This window comes from Tachypleus tridentatus, chromosome 7 (genome assembly GCF_004210375.1).
Source record: "Tachypleus tridentatus isolate NWPU-2018 chromosome 7, ASM421037v1, whole genome shotgun sequence".
NCBI lineage: Eukaryota > Metazoa > Arthropoda > Merostomata > Xiphosura > Limulidae > Tachypleus > Tachypleus tridentatus.
Window position 1 is genome coordinate 155092341 of NC_134831.1, and position 16768 is coordinate 155109108.

The 16768-nt window shown below is 36.6% G+C and overlaps 1 pseudogene across 1 annotated transcript; it reads right to left on the minus strand.

Moving 5' to 3' along the window:
* Window positions 1-81: 81 nt before the first annotated feature.
* Window positions 82-16640, minus strand: LOC143257839 (partitioning defective 6 homolog beta-like; annotated as a pseudogene). Its single transcript, XR_013032004.1, has 2 exons — window positions 16374-16640; window positions 82-1963 (listed from the first exon to the last, which is right to left on the minus strand). The product of XR_013032004.1 is annotated as a partitioning defective 6 homolog beta-like (transcript).
* Window positions 16641-16768: the final 128 nt, after the last annotated feature.

Genomic DNA, 16768 nt, shown 5'->3' on the forward strand with positions numbered 1-16768 from the left:
AATGCTATTTTTTTGTAATGAACAATACAGCCATCGTTTAACATATATATATATTTTTTTGAGAATAATCCGAGTGTTTAAGAAGCTGAAAGTTTCATAAGTTTCTATAACTAAATAGAACAGTTACAGTACAAATAGAAAACTTTTATCAGAAAATATAGTAACTATTTTACAGTTACCTTTTTTTTGTCAAATATTATGACTATTTTTGTAAAGTTAAAGTTATTGAAACCTGTCTTTATATGATATAAATTAACACCTGTTTCCAGTTTACCACAAGGCAAGTAAAATGATATTTTTACAATTAGATCTTTGCTACTGTGTTTTTTGGTACTCATTCTGAAATCTTATACAACTGGATAAGTCAGTGAATAAGATAATTAAAAGTAATAAAAAAAGCTGTAATATTCTCTAAGTTACCATATACAGAAAATATACACTTGTTGCTTACCATGGGTACAAATAATGAAATTAAATCACATTCACTCAAGAGAAAGTATCAGGAAGATTACATTCATCCATGTAAAGTTGCATTTCCCAATGAATTAGTTTTTCATTTATTTCATGCAATATATTCACTTTCAGTGGTCATAACTGAAGGAATATGGATGGATCATGTATTCCTGATTGGGAAAGCCAAGTGATAGACTGAAATTCCTCAAGCAAATGTTAAATTCCTTGGGAATGTGGAAATGTAATATTTTTAAAACTGCTCACACTTATGCAGCATATAAATATTACCTATGGAAGTAGCTTATATGAAATGACCAATGTACAGTTCTCTAAAATGTATTTTATTATCATGTTTGATATTGTAGCTTGTCATAACCATCTTTCAGTTAATTATTTTGGGATTTTATCAAGAGTAGTTCTTTTAAAGAGTCAGCCAAAAGTTTTTCTTTTTCTCTGAACAATGAGTTAAGGGATGAGAACCACATGAAAAACAAACCTCTGGTAAACTAACAGACAAATTTACTGAATGTCAAGATAATGCTGTAAGTAAAATTAAAATACACTGTAAAAATTAAACTGGAATGTTAAAAAAATGTTAAATCAAAAGTGTATTCGTTAAATTCCATGACACTTTTCTTATGAATATTAATTAATCAGTATATAAACATGTGACATCCATTTTCATTTACCTCCTTGAAATTAAAATATAGTTATTCTAGATGAATAAAGAAAATTTAAAATACACATGAAAGCTACTATTGAAAAAATTATCCAAACTGTAACAAATACTTCAATTTTAAAAATTTATACAAAGTTTTATACATGATAAAATGTATAGAAACAGTATGGATTATCACACTAGTAGAAAGTCTGACAGTATGAAACACTGTGCACTGTTTTGGTCATGCTTCTTATAATTCTAATATTTTTGGTCATTTTAACTCTACAAAGTTATGATGTTGTCATCACCCATGTTTATATTATTGATCATTTCTTCAGAAAACTTGTAGCCTGTGTGATCTTTACTCTCATCTTCTTTGGCATGCTCATCGTCACTTGCTTGGGAGTTGAGAGCTCTGGGATTTTTGAGATATTTCATCAAAAGCAGCATCAGTAACTTGATCTAAAGATTTTACTGCCACTTCAATTCCATTCACTTCCAAAACTTCATCATTCACAGCTAAAAGCCTTGTGCTTTCTGCAAGACCACCAGGAACCAAACGAGAAATGAAAATCGCTGGGACTTTTTCTAAGCCATAAGAAGTAATGTGCATACCAGTTCCATCATGAATGTAGAATCCTAAAGGTTTGTCAGAACCACGTTTAACCAGCCAAACTCTATGACAGGTTTCAGGCACTAGATCAACATCAATAATAAAAGACACTTGGCAAAAATCTTAGACGACAAACACTTGTGGGTGAGATCTAGGTGCAGAGGGAAGTAAATACTGACTAAGGAAGTTCTTCTTGTTAGTGATACCATAACCATTCAAATGTTTCAAGGTATCTCCTGGTCAAGAAAAGAAAAAAATACAACCACTTTAAAAAATATATCTACATGTACCATATAACCTTAAACAGTGCATGCATGAAGAAACAATAAAACAAAATAAGAATCAAATTCTACATGATCTGTTCAACCTACAAGATAGATTCATTTAACACTTAAGATACTTATTTTTCATTTCACAAGAGATAAATGTGTGTGTGTTTAGATACTGCTAATGTTTAATATTGGATTTGTTTTTTGCTTGTAAAACTATCATCTATTTAGATGAATTCTAAAATGTGTTTAGGAAATTAATGAATTTGGTTAATAAAGACTCTCATGTTGTTTTTAACAGAAATATTTATGGTAATATTAATGGGATCTAGATTATTCAATGGAAAACAATGACTGGATGTGTAACTGCCATATTTTTAACCAGTGCACACTAAATGGTCTGAAGATAATACTTTTATTAATAAAGGATTCTAATCATGTTCATGAATTCCAAACTATTTAAATAATAAATAAAACTGCACTCAATCCAATGTATGATACCAGTAAGCTTATAAACTTTGTTTTGTTTAAAGGAATATTTAACTATAATAACTTCTACTGTAAAGTTTTACCATGAAAAAACATTTAATGGCTTGTATTTTAACTTTACAAGCATTATACCTATAGTCCTCTAAGAAAAGTTAAACTAAGATGTTACTTCAACGTCACATAAAGTATGAAGCACTTGTGAATACGAACATAAATAATTTGATAACATCAAGAAATCTGTATACAAAAACAGCCATTTTACCTACTTAATAGCTAAACTTCGACTATCTGAACAAACAAAACTTCATTACCACCAATTTAAGAAACTCATAATGCTTCAATACACTGCTTTAAAATTGCGAGACTAGTTGATGTGCTGTACTGCAAGTTATGTTATTCAACATTTTAAGATAATAAATTTCTCTCTTATCCTTCTGTTTGCAGAAATGTGCTCCATGCTGATACACATTTTGCATGTTAAAAGTCAGTTGTGTACACTTCTTCATAGTACAGCCACATATACAATTAAGATCTATCTTTAAACAAGGATGTTGTCACATACAGTATTTTTTTTAGGATGCAAAACAGTGCATCACATATGAAATATGAGTCCTAAAGCTTGCTCTTATTGCAAACAAGAGTATATAAGATCCACCAAGAATTAAAAATGTTTAAATTAATGTAATAAAAAAATGTTAAAGTGACAGCATGAAATTATTGGAAAAGCAATCCTGACTTCAGTGACGCACTGCTCACACACTTGTGGATCATTCAGTTTTGATAGAAAGTGGCATGTTTAAAACTGTGACCAGTGCAGAAGCCTGATAGGGAACTTCCTGTATAAACTGGATGGCCTTGTACTAGATGACAATCCCAGGTGTCATGTTCATGAATGGCTGCCTCACAGGATGTAGAAAAAAACTATCATTGGCATTTTGACAACATAATATCCTACTGACTCCCAATCTTTTGCTTTTCCTACCTCCACCAAATGATTCGTCACCAGAATCATTTCCTCTGAATGTTTATGAAGATCTTCCATGATTGTCACTTTAAAATACAATTGGGTGATGGTCTGACCACAAAGATGCTTTGCTTTAAGTGATTTATAACTCTGAATTTTATGCAGTACCGCATACAAGTCAGTCACAAATGTTATGTTGATGGCACCATCTGTACGCAGTTCACTGGTTTAAGTACTCCACAGAAAAGCTTATTTTGTGGTATCTACTTCCATCCTTGCGTTTCTTATGAGAAGCTTCATTACTCAACCAGTTCTTACTGGTGTAAGAATCATCTGTGGCTATTTTGCCAAATGACTGTCCACTATGCTCTTCAGTTAAGTACTCATGGACTTTTTCTGCTTCATCATCTATCCATTACTTATATTTTCTGTCTATACTGATCTCCACAGATCCAAGTGGTGTTGTCCCCCACTGGGATAGCTGGAAGTATATGCATTTGCAACATTAAAATCAGGGGTTCTATTCCCATTTGGTGGACACAGCAGATAGCCCAATGTGGCTTTACTATAAGAAATAAACACACACAAGCTTGTGATAACTGTTCACCACCAGAATTGAAATACCCTCACAAGAAATAAACATTTGTCACCAATAGGTCTGCCAGTATCTCCAAAATATTTTTACAATTAGCTGTGTCAGTCCATATGGTAAAATATCACTGCAGATGTGGCACAAACTGAAATAGTTTTTCCAGTGCCTGGTTTGACTTCTCCAAACTTCTGATGAAAACTTTTTTCAGTTACTTCATAATGTTTCAGTAAAGCCACTTTTAACGTGTCACAGTCCATGGCACCTTTAGACATAATGTCTGCATATACTTGTAGGTCTTTTCCTGTGAAAATTGATTAAGGCAGAGCGCAGTTGACTTTATCCTAGTTCTGACTTTGGACAAATCTTTCATATCTCTCCAGGAAAGCATCCATGTCATCTTTTTGTTCATCAAATTTAGGCAGCTTGGTTTGGCTGGCCTTATCTCTATTGTCATCCTTGGGTCCTTCTTCCTTCAACTGGGTGAGTTTTGCTGTCTAAATTTATGCTCTTATTCATTCTCTATTTCCAGTTTTTCCTTTCTCTTATTTTCTTTTTATTCTGTCAAACAAAGTTCCTAAGTAACAGAACCTGCATGTGTGGACTGACAAAACACAGACGTTAATTGGAAGTATGTCTAGAGTAGAAAAAGGAGTAAAAGATTTGATGAAACATAAGTGAACTATACTCGGATAGTGTTGTGATAGTAATAGAGAAAAATAGTTTGGCTTGTCTTATTATGTTCAATGATCATCTTACTCTAATACCCATCAACCAGGGGACCAATATTAATCATTAAGCCTTCCTTTTCTGTCCAATTGTCTTTTTATATGACCTTACTTTGTTTCTTGTCTACTTTCTCTTTGCCTGTCTGCTGTTTTCTGCTCATCTCATACTGTTTATGACTAAATTGTCTACTCAACATATATCCTTGACATTAATAAATTTCATGTGACATTCTATAATCTCTACATCAACAAGTTATAAGCACAATGTATGATTCTTACCAAATCACTTAATTATACTTGTTTTAACATTTACTTTACAATAATTGTTTCTCTCTTTTATGAATGAACAAAACTAAATGATCATAAAATATTTGCTTACTAAATAAATAAATTAATAATATCTACACTAAACAGTTGTCTATATCAATGATATTGTTGTTTTTAAATTAAAAAGGCAATGGCATATCTACACTGGAAAGTTTCTAGAGGGAGACAAATATGTAACATATGAAAATGTATTTCAGATAGATACCTTTCTGTACAACTAAGAGCTATTACCTCATGAACAACTCTGTAATTTCCCACGCATGCTACAACTCCGACTCCTACACATGTCTATGTGTTATGCCAGTCTATGACAAAATCATCATAATGTTGTAACCCTTTGCCAATAGAAGGGCAACACAACCTCTGTGTGCAGTAATACCTATAAACACAACCACGTGACTACAGGCTCTTTCTTGAGAAGGCAAATGAAATGCACCGACATTAAGGGGGTTGGGATACTGTAGAGAGATAAAGAAATGTCAACTTCAGAAATATTACTCACCTTGTTGCATAGCTTAAAGTGAGAACACCACAATGAAAATAGTGATGGTAAGTCCTCATCAGTTTCAGAGATGGGTTCCTTACTGAAGAAGCAAAAGAAAGGGAAAGCCCATGGGATACAACTTCCATGAGGCCATGGGTTGTTTAGTGCAGCATCATCTGATAGAGTACTGCATTTGTCTGAAGCAGGGAATATTCTTTGTTTGCCCATTTTAACTGAAAATGTAAAACAAGGGATACAAGAAAGATCCAATAGTGGTGGTTATTGTCTCCAAGTGGATAGGCCATCAAAATGTGTAGTGAAGCCAGAACATTGGGTACTCCATCTTGGTCAAATACTTACATGAAGTAGAAACTATAATAAGAGGAGGAGGGAAAAAAAACAGAAAGAGCAAATTCAAGTTCCATTCAGATCTCTTGGTTGATTGATTGATTGATTTAGTGTTTTATGGCACAAAGCAGCTAGGCTATCTGTGCCAAACATCCAGTAAAAAGGTAAAAATAAATTAAATGTAGTAAAATACATAAAAGGAAATGAAGGTAAAACAAAACATCATTGAAAAACAGAAAAAGTATAAAATCAATGTTGACACCTAGTCTACAATGTTAAGAGAGAAAGCAGAGTAAGAGAAAATGTAAAGGACTTTCTCTAGCAAAATGGTAATGATCATAGCCCACCAGGAAGACTAACAGGTAAGTACAAGAACCACCGTCAGTCACCTGAAGTTGGCCTTTCCAGTCCTGTTCTGGGTTATGTTGTCTTAATAGCCATTATCAAAAGGTAAAATAAGAAAAGTGTTAAAAGAAATAGAGCAAAATCATAATAAAAATTAGCCAAATGTCTTGTAAAAAGGTAAAAGTAAATGTAGTAAAATTTGTAAAAGGAAACAAAGGTAAAAACAAAACAGCAATTAAAACATAAAATGGCATAAAACCAATGTTGACATCCAGTCTACAAAGTTGTAAAGGACTTCCTATAGCAGAATGGTAATAATCATAACTCACCAGGAAGACTAACAGGTAAGTACAAGAACCACTGTCAGTTACCTGAAGTTGGTCTTTCCAGTCCTGGTTCTGGGTTATGTGTCATTATGGCCAGTACTAAAAGGTAAAGTAATAAAAGTGTTAAATGACATGCAGCAAAAGTGTAATAACAACTCGCCAGGACGACTACGGGTAGTTCAAACAGCAGCGTCAGTCACCTGAAGTTGGCCTTTCCAGTCCTGGTGTTGAGTTATTTAATGTTTTGGCCATTTTACAATGTCAAACTGAACTAGAGAGATTGAGACTCTGAAAAGGGAATCACAATGAAAAAAGTGTAATGAATAAATATCAAACACTTAAATGAGGTTAAAAAGATTAATGGCCATTAAAAAACTAAAAACTTTATCAAGGTGGACAGTGTCACCATCACCAATAACACTGTCCAATGTTACAGACAAACCCTGGGACAGAACATGTTTAAATAGTGCCGTCATTGAGAGTTGTAATGTTGGCAGGAAAGTAAAATGTGCCTTGCAGTGATTTGAGTATTACACAAACTACCCATTTGTGCATCAGTTCCAGATAAAAAAAAACGATGAGATAAAAAACTGTGACCAATGCATAGTCTAGTTAGAACAACTTCCTCCTTCCGAACCTTATGGAAGCTAGATGGCAAAAGCCCAATATAGGGTTTTGTTTGAAAAAGCTTGTTGTCACATTGCTCACTCCAAGTGGACTGCCAGCTGGCACGGAGCCAAGCCTTGAATACAGGACCATAGTCCATGTACGGAATAGGCACAGTGGTGATAGGGCCAGATCAGATAGATTTAGCTGCCATGTCTGCAAGTGCATTCCCGCAAATACCAACGTGGCCTGGTACCCAGAAAAACTGGATACAAGTAGATGTTAATGAGAAATGGGCCAGTCGGTTTTGAATATCAGCAAGAACAGGGTGTGAGCCAATGTGAAGTGATTCCAAGAACAGAGAACTAAGGGAGTCAGTATAAATAGTGCAGTCAGAGTACTGCTCAGCTTCAATATGATGCAGGGCAAGAGATATGGTGTACAGTTCAGCAGTGAACACAGAAGCTGTAGAGGGGATTCTGCGTGCAACCACCGAACCTCAACAAACCATGGCAGAGCCCACAGAGTTGCATGATTTTGAACCAACCGAATAAATTGGAATAGAAAGGTTGTTCAAAAGATGTTCAGTAAATAAAAGACGGTACTTCCAATCGGGAGTATCTGCCTTTTTCAGATGACTTAAGAAAGGTTACATTTGGTGGCTATAATAAGCCATGGAGGGATGGGCTGACCAGTGGATTCTGCAATGTTTTCCAAGGACAGACCCAATTCATCAAATTGCACCTGGATGCGAAGGCCAAAAGGAGCAATGGCAGATCGTCTGTTTTAAAAGTGAGGCCCACTGAGGAAGGAAAACACATTCCCAGGTGGGATGATTTGGTAAGAAGCGAAGTTTTGAAGAATACAGTAAAGACAGTTGCAAACAGCGAAGGTGCAGAGAAGGTTCGTGAGATTCCACGTATAAGCTCTGAATTGGGGAGGTGCAGAAAGCCCCAGTGCAGAGTCGAAGTTCTTGATGATGAATGGGGTCAAGCATCTTTAAGGCCGAGGGTCTGGCAGAGCCATAGACCATTGATCCATAGTTGAGTTTTGAACAAATAAGAGCACGATATATCTTTAATATAGAACATCGATCCGCTCCCCAACTGGCAGTAGAGAGGACATGGAGAATGTTCAGTGCTCTTGTGCACTTGAGCCGTAGCTGCTTTAAGTGTGGTAAAAAGGTCAGCTTATGGTCAAAGATAAGCCCCAAGAACTTGGTCTCAGGGACCATTGGCAGCAAATCTTCACCGATACGGAGTTCAGGATCAGGGTGGATACCCCGTTGGCGGCAAAAGTGCATGCAAACGGTTTTAGAGAGAGAAGAATTAAAGCCGTTCACCGCAGTCCACTTCAGTACACGATTGAGGGCAGTTTGTAGTTGCCGCTCAATATATCTCATGTTCAACGACTAACACGAGATGTGAAAGTCGTCAATATGGAGCCCGTTTGCAACAGTGGGAGGGAGTTGTTCAGTGATGGCATTTATCTTTATACTGAAAAGTGTGACACTCAAAACACAGCCCTGAGGGACCCCAAGTTCCTGTACAAAAGAATGTGAAAGTGTCAAACCCACACGAACTACTGTCCATTAAAAATTTTTTTAATAAACATGGGTAAATGGCCATGTAACCCATATATATGGAAGTCTCGCAAAATGCCATACCTCCATGTTGTGTCATAAGCCTTCTCAATGTCAAAGAATATTGAAACAAGATGTTGGCATTTGAGAAAGGCTTCTCTGATTGATGTTTCAAGTTGAATTAGGTGGACCATGGTGAAATGCTGTCGGAACCCACACTGGGTGGGCAAGAGGAGGTTGTTTAATTCGAGAAACCAAACAAGATGAGCATTAGCCATCCTCTCTAAGGTCTTACAGAGACAGCTCATCAAAGCAATTGAAAGGGAGTGTGAAGGAATCTTGGGATCTTTCCCAGGTTTAGAAAAAATAAGATAATAGCCTGGCACCAGGCATCAGGAAAAACATTCTCCTGCCAGATCCGGCTAAAAACAATTAGATGAATATCAAAAAAAGCAGGAGAGAGATAGCACAGCATGTCATAGTGTACATCATCAGGTCCAACAGATGTACTGCCAGAGCAATGAATGGCCGTTTTCAGTTCCACCAGTGTAAAGAGACAATTATAGTAAAAAAGACAGTCGGTTCGAAAGGAAAGAGATGAACACTCTGCCCAAGTCTTGATGGCCAAGAAGGTGGAGGAACAAGCAGAAGTGCTAGATACCTGGCAAAAGCTTTCACCTAGAGTATTGATGATGCTTCGGATATCAGCTACCTCTTGACCATCAGAGAGTAAGATGGAGAGGGAGACAGAATTGTAGTGCCCACTGACCTTTCGAATCCTGTCCCATATCACCTGGTGGTAGAAGATATGCTAGATGTGAACTTAATCCAAGATTCCTTCTCGGTTCGAAAGTGTGGGATATCTACGGAAAGTATCCCAGGCCCGTTTTTGAGTCAAGTGGCAAGCAGGATTCCACCATGGACGAGGATATCGTGGAAAACGTGTCGAAGTTTTAGGAATACACTGAGCAGCTGCTTGTGTAATACAGTCAGTTACTGCTGCCACAAGTCTTCTATTGATGGCAGGATCAAGTCCTGCGAGAGCAGTGAAAGTGGACCAGTCTGCCTGATCTAGCTTCCACCGGGGCACGCGGGTAGGGTGGCATCGACCAAGGCCAGTCTCTCTCAAAAGTATAGGAAAATGATCACTGCCTAGTGGAGTATTGTCAACCCTCCACGAAAAATGGGAAAATAATGAAGGGGAGCAAACTGAGAGATCAATAGCAGTAAAGGACTGACTAGGTGTGTGAAAATAAGTGAAGAACCAGTATTGTAAAGAGAAAGATTGTGATCAGAGAGCATACGATCTACAGAGCGACCCCTCCTATCAATAACAGCACTTCCCCAGAGGGGATGATGTCCATTAAAGTCTCCCAGGATTTGAAATGGAGACGGCAACTGTGCAACGAGAGTATCAAGGTCTGATTGATCATATGTCTCTTCAGGGAACAGGTAGAGAGAGCAAACAATGATGGTATGACCCAAGGAAACACGGATGGCTACGGCTTCCAAGGGTGTGTTGAGTGACAAAGACAGGGTAGGCACATGGTGATCAACCAATAGTGCCACCCCTCCTTGTACTCATCCATCACACAGTCTGTCATTTCTATACAGAGAAAACTGCTGAATGGTGACTGTATCAGCAGGTTTCAGAAATGTTTCTTGTAAGGAAAGACATACAGGATGGTCGAAAGCAATTGGTGTTTTGATATCACCCAGATTAGAACGTAAACCTCGACAGTTCCATTGTATCAAGATGGCCATTTTTAACGATGGGTAGGCGAAGTGACTGGAGAACCCTTCTGTTTACGATCACGTCTTTTTTCCTTACTGTTTTTTTTGGAGGAGAACTATCGACCTACATGGATCCTGCCCTGGGTTGATTAGGCAGGTCTTTGTTGTTGGAAGGGATTCCAGTGACTGAGGACATGAACGAATGATTGTTTTGCATCGTGGGTTGGAGAAAAAGATGTAACAGAAGAAATGCCAGTATTTGAAACCGAAGGATGTGGATCTTGAGATTTGTTGGACTGTATGGAAGGAACAGAGATGGGTGTAGAAGTCGATTCATCAACCTTTTCAACCATGGAGGTCAAAAGGCTTTTCATTTGTTTTGAAAACGATTCTCTTGGAGGTACAGAGAGATCTGTCTGCACTCCCACTGTAGTTGTGAAACGAAATGCAGCAGCATATGTCCGAGATGAAGTGGCAGACAGCAATTTCCGAGCCTCAGGATAACTAGCGTTATGGGTCGTTTTCAAATGCTGCACCTCTTTTTCCTCCAACTATTTTGGGCAAGAACGAAAGTAGGAAGGGTGGGAACCATTGCAGTTGACACAATGTGGGTCCGTGTGATACTCATAAGCATCGTGGTCCTTGCCACCACAACAAGCACATGTCAGGGAACCACGACAGGACGTCTTTGAGTGGCCAAACCTTTGACATTGGAAACATCGAAGAGGGTTTGAAATGTACGGCCATACCCTGCAAATTAGATAACCTACCTTGATGGTGGCAGGTGCACGTGATGATGTAAATGTCAAAACGAGGGTATTTGTTGGCAGTGTAACTCCGTCTTTGCGAGTGGAGGTGCGCCTCACTGCAGAAACTCCTTGAGTGGAGAGACCAGTGAGAATCTCCGACTCTGGGATGTTCTTCAAATCTCTCTCAACAATAACTCCTCATGATGAATTCAAAGTAGCATGAGGTGTAACCTCAACAGGTACATCCCCAATTGCCTTTGAATTCAAGAGGAGTTCACTGTGTTGGGATGTGGATGTTTCAACCAATATGTCTCCAGATTGAAGCTTCTTTACTGACTTTGGAGAGCCAGCAAGTCCCTCTAGTCCCTTTTGAATAAAAAAAGGGAAGACATTTGCCCAAAAGGTTTTTCTGAAAGAGAATGTAATATAAGAAAATGGGGTACAGGTGTTACAGATGTTGAAGATTGTTGCTCATAGTCTTCAAGATGTGGTCATTTACCTATTTTTTCACTATTTTATTTAAATTTTTTGTTGGAGGATCCATAGGAAAATTTCAGTACCCACTGACCCCACCCACCATGGAGCCCTACGAGGGGACGCACTACAATGTCATGCAAGGACATTGCAGAAACGCCAGGGTTTCGTGAGCACTATACCCAAACACCTGCATCAGACACAATGTCCACAACACCTGTTGAGAACTTCCAACACTGGTACTTGGTTGACTCTAGCCCAAGTGGACCAGCCGATTGACCCAAGGGGGGCCACCCAAAGGCTGCCCGTCTACAGGAATTCAAAGCCAAATTGGTGTGTTAGGGTTGGACCCCTCAACCACCAGGATCCTCTCCTCCCCTTTACGGGTCGCCATGCACAGCAAACACGTGGGTTTATGTTTAGATCCCAGAGAAGGTAACCAGACAGAACAGAACCTTCCCTGGGAGGTCCCCTCACCACGTACAGGAATCCACACCGAGGGGAAAAAAAAGGATTATACATGCAACTTAAAATTAATACAATAAAAGTTAAAGGCCAAACTAGTAGCTACATCCAAATCGGTTTGTTAGCTTAGGTTTGTATTTTAGGAGGTAAACTGAAAGAACAGAACCTTTCCTGGGAGGTCCCCTCACCACGTACAGGAATCCACATCGAGGGGAGATCTCTTGGAGTTGGAAACCATGGAAGGGAGCAATACATGTGACAGCCCTAACTTGACAAAGAAGGATGTGGAACCTATAATGACAAATGTGGAACACAAGAAATTGGAGGTAAGTACAGAACATAAAGTACCTGAATAACAAATCCCCATAAGGGGAAAAAGGTCTAAGTAAGTTCCCTGAAATGACATGTGACTAAAAGGCATATTCAGGAACATGGTGTTGACCAATTATACATGGTTGGTAATTCTGCTGTCACAGTAAGAGCAGTCATACTCATGGTCACCCAAAACTGCAAGTGCATAACTCTGAAATTAAAAAAGAGAGAAGTAAAATAAATAGTGACTTTCCAAGAAATTGAATGAAAATATAAAATAACATATTAATTTCAGGAGAAATTAATGAAAGTAAAAACATTCACTCAGTAAGGCTGAAACTTGAGAAGTCATTAAAATGTGCAAGATTAGAGAGGGCATTAGTTACGATAGAGATAGTGTCACATTCCAATTGGTGGATGGTTGCTGCATGATCATACGCATGTTAGTATGGAGTAATAAGTGTGAGTAACATGGCAAGAAGCAAGTAAAACATTTTACTGATTGCTAGCCAGTACTAGACAAGAATGCTTTTTTTGAGAAGGTAAGATATCATATAGGAAACACTTATTGTGAATTACCTAATCTTGTCAAGACAATTAGCAAGTCAGGATGAGATTATTTAATACCTACGTACAGCTTAATTAGGAAGTCTGATAAATTACAGTGGAATTTTATGATACAAGTGTAAGATTTAATAATTTCTTTTTTTTAATTTGAAAATGCATACATAAAAAGTATAAAAATTATCATTTTTTGCATTCTTCACACGTGAAATGTAATGAAGTTTAGCAAATGTGACACATGAACACAAAAGACTTTGTAACATTATAGTATCAGAGATAATTGTTTTTGATATATTTTTCATTTACTCTTCTATGTTTTAAAAAAAATAGCTGAAATTTATGAAATTATTTGTAAATGCTAATAATAAAATATATACATATGTGATATAAGGTAACAGAAATGTCACTGTATTTTACAATACTGGTACACTAGTAAGAGTAAGACATTTTTACTTTGCAAAGTCCAGATTTGTGCTATGGTTATATGAGCTAAGCATGTATCACATGATTTAAAATTTACTTGGCAGGATTATTAGTTAGACATGGCTCAAAGGTTAATAAAACAAAAAGTAATAAATATAAACAGATGTATACTGTTACAAGAATTGTCAAACTGACTCACCTTGTACAGAGTCAAGGTACAGAAAATGATTAAAATACACATTTTTTCTAGACAAAACACTTAATAATTACTTAGAAGGTTACAAAGATTATTAAGTGCATTTTGACAATTTTAAGATGAAGAAAAATATTTTTGATCTTAAAATTAGAATCACTTTGCACATTGGAGAGTCAAAATTCCAAAAGAATATAATTTAAAAGCAAATCTTAAATAAAAAAAAAAGTAATGTTTTGTGTTCAAAAGCTTTGTAATGTTTACTGATAATCTGAAATTTCATGAAGATATGAGTAAATCATCAAAAGTTATAGTGTGCTGTATGACTACTCTCTGGTTACTTTGGTTAAGCACTTAGACCCATAGTCAAAGAGTTAAAATGCAAGAGGATAAATACCCATAAGAAGAGAAAAGCCATGGAGAAAACTGTTCATAGCAGTGTTCATAAAAAAGTAAAATGCAAGTGGAATAGCAACAGAAATTTCTAACTGGACATAAAAGCAAGAAAAAAGACCCATGATCATGAAAATGAAAAGAGCAAAGGAGATACTGATCAATGTGGGGTTGGAACAAATGGATGCTTATGAAGTAAACAGAGTGATGAGTATTGAAAAGGAGGTATTTGATTCTCTTCAGAGTCAAAAGTGAAGGCTGGAAGTGGAACAGCTAGTAAAAGTCATCCACACCTAAGGCAGACTCCAGAGACAGTAATGAAACAGAATAATAAAGACTTAAACTGGAAAGAAGGAAGCAGAAGGGTATGAACCACCTGATGCAAGATAGAGAGGACATTGTTTGAGAAAAAACCAAAACAGTAATGAAGATGTTCTAACATTATGTATCATCAAAGTTCTGTAAGAATGTAGTAATGTAATATCTCCAAGATATTTCCAAAACCTAATCATTGATTGTAAAGTGATTACTAGGTGAGTAAAAGGGATAATTACTGAACTGTAGATCCTTCAATACTCTTTGCATTGACGCAAATGGAGAAAATGCTTGAAGTGGAATGTTCAACCCAGGAATGTTTTTTTCTGTTTGTTAAATGCATTCTTCACTGTAAGAAGCACAAAGAAGAAATGTGGTGGCCAGAGATTAGAAGTTGCAATCAGGAGGATGGAATGAAGGTGAACCAAGGATAAAAGCAATGCAGCACTAATTAAAGAAATGGAGTCAATCAAAGTGACTAAAAATTCAAAACACAGATGGAAAAACACGTCTGAATATAGGAAGTGCTGAAGAAACAATAAACTTATGATTACATGTTAGTGCTCATGTGAATTCCTGTGCACATTGTGATGACTACTTCAAAGACTGGAGTAAGATGCAGTCATGTAGGGGTGGCAGTTTAAGACTTTTAGCATGCACAGAAAATTCCACAACTGCTAATGAAATTATAGCTCTTAGTTCTGCAGAGAGAAAAGTAGCATTTCTGAAATTAAAATTAATGGCTGGTAAAACATATTAGAGGGTTATAGACATATGGCTGCACAGGACAATTCACATGTCACTTAAACACTGATATGGAGATGAGAAACAGAACAGGCAAAATGAGAAGCTTGGTTTGCTCATTTGTCCAATTCTTAAGAAAATATTTCCACCAAATATGTGCAACACCTTGATTTGTCATCTTGGAATAAATTTCATTCTCTGAAATACTAAAATACCACCCACAGAAATCATTCTTCTAGAGAATTTCAGGGTGTAACAAGATATGATTTAAATGGAAATTTCCCTAAAGCCTTAAATAACATAAAATAACTTCCCATCATTTGGTCTAGAAGTTTCAATTAAACATTTTCATTATTGATGTTTTATCTGATCAAGGAAAACCAGCATGCTTCTCTCTCTTATCACTTTTGAATAAAATTAGGAAGCAGAAAGGTATCAACCACCTGAAGGAAGATAGAGATGACATTGTATGCCAAAAAAAAAAAGTTTTACCCAAACTATCATGAGGCAATAAGTAAAAGGTGACAAAGGAAGAAACAGGTGTCGTGGTAGATGAAAGAGTCAACTGGATATAGATTTGAGGTTATTCACAAGAAAAAATTACAATAAGGTGCCCACAACCTACAATAGAAAACTTCATCATGGTGGACCTTAACATAACACTGCAATACCAAGGTTTGAACAGCAGTATACCACAATACCCATACAAGACATAATATCCACAGCACTCAGTGACAACATCCAATATTGGTATTCTGTTGATCATAGCCACAGGTATAATAAGTCACATTAAAAATAAACTGTAGCTAGAATTTGCACATACACACACACACACACAGTAAGAATTCATATATATTGTAACTGGGATACAAATTTGTTATCACAATGTATATATTATTACACAACGTATTCATCATGAAATTTTGTAGAATGGATGGCAACTGCCTGTTCTGGAGACACAAGTGTAGAGTACAATGTTTCAAAAGTCTTCAGCCTTTTGTTCTCAAGGCGAAAGGCGGAAGACTTTCAAAACATCGTCCTCTACCCTTGTGTTCTGCACAACAGACAGTTACTGTCCATTCTACAAAGTTTCATTATTACACAGCATTTGTGATATTTTTCAGAATATTAATTGCTTTAGATATTATCATCAAGGATTTAGACTTTAATGTATTAAGACAATTTTCATACTTCTCATCAAGAAAATGCAAATGATAGCCAACCTTTACGTTGAACAATAGCTCACAGAAGAGGCCTTGCACTGGTGACAGCTCAAAAAAATCATCATCATTGTTAATAGATAAAAGATCACCATGCAGGGGATCTGCTTAGCAGATGATGAATGGTAAATTGACCAGCTTGTGAAACTCTTCTATTAATCTATAGAAATCATCATACATTGTAAGCTGTCTTGAGTTCAAAGAAAATCTTCTGAAATCTGTCTCAAACAATAAAATATCAAATAAATGTATTTGAGGGAAGAACTTGTAAATCAACACATTTTAGTATGTAATACGAGTAATATAAAAGTTTGTAAAGAACTGTTGATTTACAAAAGATAGAAGGTATTAAAAACTGCACCTAACTTGGAGTGAACAAAGTTTGAAGTTTATCAGTA